Genomic DNA, 5,000 nt, shown 5'->3' on the forward strand with positions numbered 1-5,000 from the left:
TGCAAGGCCATGACTATGCATGCCTCTGCCACTGAGCCAAGCTTCCACCCACCCTCACCAACCCACGGGCTCTTGGCTTTAAGCTCTAGCCTACGATCGCTCCGGGCTTAGGCTGCTGCAAGCCTTCCCCACCCCCACAGCATTGCTGTGAGATGCCTTCATCTCCCCCGAAGAAGCAGGGCTGGCTGGGCACTCGCTCAGGCCTGACAGAGGCTGTGCCACATCAGGTGAAAGCAGTGTGAGAGGAGACGCGGGGGTGCCAGGCCAGGCCGGGCATACATACACACAAACACACACACACACACACACACACACACACACACACACACACACACACACACACACACACACACACACACACACACACACACAAACAGCACGCACGCACGAGTGTGCGCGCGCACACACACACACACACACACACACACACACACACACACACACACACACACACACACACACACACACGTCTCACAAAGCCCTATCTGCAGCAGGAGGGCCCCTGGATGCACACAACCTCACCAGCTAACACCCTCTCACTCCAATGGTACACAGGCCCCTGGGTGGATGCTCAGTGCACTCAACAGTAAAAAGGGTTTGTCTCTAGCCCGGCTGAGGCAGTCTTTGTAGTCTGTTGTGTGTGAAAAAAGACCCTTGTCTGGATCTATAGTTATATTCCACAGTGGAATAAGCCGCTTTCAGACAGAGGTGGAGAGCTGGGGTCAGGGAGAACAAATAGTGAGTAATGACTGAATGAAGATCAAATACACCATGAAGTCACCTACACCATCCGTCTAAGTCAATATTTGCAGAACTGCTATGAGTGTGCAAGCTGTCCTCTTGAGTGACTGGTCCCGGGGGGGCCATAAGCTGCACTTCAGACATTGAAAGTGATTTAAACTGAATTCACACAGGGGACGCTGTCCAACAAAAAGGCCTATGCACCTATAAGCACTGCCTGATGCGGGAGTCGATATCTATTGACATGGGCTGCGGTGTTAACTGCCTCTTGGTGTGAAACAGGCAGGCTGCTGGCTCGGCTGAGCTTGACCAGCAAGCATGCCGCTGATCCCATTCACTGCGCCTGCCTGCCTCTCTGCCTGTCTGCCAGCCAACCCTGCCTGCTCTGTTTATGACATCAAAGCCAGGCACAGTTAGACGGGCAGCCATGCTAAAGCCCATCTCAGCAGCCTGCCCGCTCCTCACAGCACTTCGAGATGGCCTCCGCCGCCCGGGCCACTTCAAAGAGACCTGCTGAGACACCAAGATAATGTGCGGGCTGGGGCCACACTGTGGCACGATTAACACCACATCGTGCACTGCCACTGAGAGCCCGACGGCGACACCACGTGGCCGATATTCCAGAAGCACAGCGCTGAAACCTGGCGTGTATTTCTTGGGCAATGAGCAAAGACAATTGGAAGATCACACAATGCCCACTAATGTCAGCACTGGTCTGTGGGCACAGCTTGTGTTCTGTGTCTGTTAGTGGCTGAGTGGTTCAAGGACACTGATTCACCACCCTAGCGTCCCCTTTGAGGGGATGACGTGTCACTCAGACAATAAGGGGGAGGGGGGTGCAAGGTCTCTGCATGTACAGTATTGCACCGTGACCACATGTCCTTCAATGTGTTCTTCACAGCCCTGAGATCAACCCCTCACACTAGTAAAAAATGAAAAAAATAAAACACCTCACCTCACTGCACACTATCAAAGAGGGAGGCAAATTGACAGTCAAAATGTGAACGCTCACAAAACATTTTGCCATGCGCGCGCTAACAGCTTATACCGGGGCCCTGTCATAGCTTATTGCATTATAAGCAACACTCCAGACAGCCACCACTGTCACAGTGAGAACACCCCCCCCCCACACACACACACACACACACACACACACACACACACAGTATGCCTTTGCAAATGCACTACAGCTTCATTTTTAAACCATTCACATGGAGAGAAAGACTAGACAGAGATATATTGGATGTGAAATATTTTACCTTAAACCCTACAGTATATACTGGAGTTGACTGGCCAGGGCTCAATACAGGCTGCTCCTTTTTCCCCTCTACAGTCTACACCGAATCTCGTCGTTGAAAGTAGCCGATCTACAAGCTCACAAAACATCAAAACACATAGTGTTGTGAACTTGTAGATCTACTATTTTTTGCTGAATGTTCGCCTCCAGAATAAAGACGTTAGTTTCATGTGTTTAAATGATGCAATGACAATGGTATATACATTTGAGGAGAGTTATAATTTTTTTGCATCATAATAATTAATAAATGTACCGTTTTGCCATGAAAGTGTGTCCATGATACGATGGACACATTGCATTCAAACAAACAACAGCAAAGCGAGACCACGTCAAACATGCATGCAAGCTGGCGCGAGCATGGAAAATCACTGGTCGAAATCTCCTGGTTTGTCCCCACTGAACCTTTGGTCTACTGACAGAACGTGGAAGGATTAAGATTATCCCTTACATTACAGGCCCATGCCCAGGCATTGTCGTAATGCCCAGAGCTTAACCCATTACTGCGTCGTTGGACCATTGGATCACTTTCTCATGATTGATCAGACACCAAATATATGTACACAATAAACAAGGTTGGGGCATTTGGAGGCTTTAATATATGTACTAGCAGACTGGTTCATATATAAGATATATTCCAGCATGTTCTGTAATCCTGCTGAAAGTAGGAGAGAAAATAAACCCCAAAACAAATGAAAAGCTTCAGTGGTGGAGAGACTTCCTGTCATTGTATGGGGTTATTTTTTACAAAGCTTTTACATTGAAGAGAGATATGGGTGATTGTTTTTCTTCAATGTTTGTGTGTTTGCTCATACAGTACACATGCATATATAAGCCTACTGTGTGTGTGTGTGTGTGTGTGTGTGTGTGTGTGTGTGTGTGTGTGTGTGTGTGTGTGTGTGTGTGTGTGTGTGTGTGTGTGTGTGTGTGTGTGCTGGTGGGTGAGGGGAATGAGTGGCGTGAGTGTTGTGTTGACAGCTGTCAATGACCAAGTGATGCAGGCCAATGGGCTCATGTTGGAGATTATGTAAGCAATTGGTCAGCGTGCAGCATTATGGGCAGATTAACGCTTCTCTCATCTAGCAAACATGGACAACTTTCAGTTCAGATTCTCCCCCAGACAAATGCTGAAAAACATCACACCCATGCTGCACAAGACAAAACACATTATTATTTTTGCACTCTAAACAGAATATGCACACACGGTCGACATGCAAAGGCAAGGGCCAGTAAACTAGTTGGCAAGCGAAGTCCCTCTGTCATGATTTGCAGGAAATTTATACTGCTACATTAATTTCCCCCCTTTTGGCAGTGGAGATCAGCTGTCGTCTGATAAACAGAGCCTTCTCTAAACAGACACCCATGGCAGCCAGACTGAGCTGTATAGCGAAAGCGACAGCCTAACAAGAGCTGGAATCAGAATCCCGCCTCTTTTCATCTGCCAGGACACTGTTGTCATGCAGAGTCGCACAACTGTATACTTTCTCATTCTCATTGATATACCAGAAGAAAGGTTATTTGAATGTCAGAGGCAAAGGACAGTCAGTATACATTTGTTATTTGCTTAGGGATCGGAGTCTGCTGGCATATTAACAAAGACTCTGTCCTGGTGGTGTGTCACACAAAGAAATCACAAAGCAGAGAAAAGTACCTGCGGAAAAAACTCCATATCATCACTTTAACAGCCTCACATTCACCTCAAGAAACATGCTGGAATCATCAAGATTTGTGTTTGACCAGACGGATTAGAGGGAGGAAAGACATAATTGTCTCATTTTGATTTCTCTTTGCAGTTTCTTGCTAATTCCCCCATTCCAATGATTTGCCAGCCTAAGCTATGATCCCCCATCGCTGGAGACCAACTATATTTGAAGAGATATGTCTGTTTCAGAAGACAGGCTCCATAAGCCTTCCCCCTATTATTCCTCCAGAGCAGTGCAGTGACTTTGCTAAAGCTCAGGTCTGGGGCTGCAGCCCTGGGCCGCGTGTTGGGATGAACTCATGCGTGCGTCTCTCTCTGTTTGTTTGTGTGTGTGAGGGCCTATTAATATTTCAACACTGCCCAACTCCAGATGCCTGTACGACACACAGCAGCAGCGGCAGTGGCATGCGTCTCTCTCCCTCATCACGTCTCTCCCTGTATTTACTTGACTGCCTTGCTGAAATGCATTCTGACACCGCATCCATCGATGTGGGGGGGTTGGGTTGGGTGATGCATGGGGTTCTGAAAAAGTATTCCGGCACAAGACAACTCTCTCTGTGTGTCTCTCTCTCTCCGCCCGCGGAACAATAATTTGGGCACTAATTTATGTACTGTTGTGGCAAAGATTGACGAGCTTCCTGACTCGGAATCTGTGCGTCTGCACTCTGGGGGAAACAACAAAAGCCGGGTTTACCGAGCAGACGAGCATGCCATGGAGGGGAGCATGTGTGCGGCACTTGCCTCCCCCTCCGCTCCCCTCCCCTTCCCTTACCCACCTGAGCTCAAATCGTTCTCCCGATGCTCCTTCCCTTGCTCTCTCCATCTGTATACCCTCTCCCCTCTCCCCGCCTGTGATTGCAGTGACAGGTGAAGTTGTGCCTTGGTGCTGGGGACTCCAGTGCCACAGGGCATGCCCCCCCTCCTCCTCCTCCTCTCTCTCACTCGCTCTGTGTCACAGTTTCTGTGTGTGTGTCTGTGTGTGTGTGTGTGTGTGTGTGTGTGTGTGTGTGTGTGTGTGTGTGTGTGTGTGTGTGTGTGTGTGTGTGTGTGTGTGTGTGTGTGTGTGGGTGTGTGTGTCAGGAGGCTGAAAGACTGTGTACTCTGATGGCAAAACACAGAAATCCTGCAGACGCGGCTTGCTTATACACATTCTGCCAGGCACTTAGTTACTCAGAGAGCAGTGAGAGATGAACAAACAAACAAAAGCCTGCGTTTCAAACACGATACATGCTTTGTTTCACTATTTACATTATATTTTTGTGA

At 48.5% G+C, this 5,000-nt stretch overlaps 1 protein-coding gene across 1 annotated transcript in view; it reads right to left on the reverse strand.

The window, feature by feature from the left end:
- roraa (RAR-related orphan receptor A, paralog a) overlaps positions 1–5,000 on the reverse strand; it is a 60,673-nt gene that overhangs the window by 23,333 nt on the left and 32,340 nt on the right. The gene's annotated exons all lie outside the window — the stretch shown is intronic.

The sequence above is a fragment of the Protomyctophum bolini genome (assembly GCF_963924005.1).
Source record: "Protomyctophum bolini genome assembly, chromosome: 4".
NCBI lineage: Eukaryota > Metazoa > Chordata > Actinopteri > Myctophiformes > Myctophidae > Protomyctophum > Protomyctophum bolini.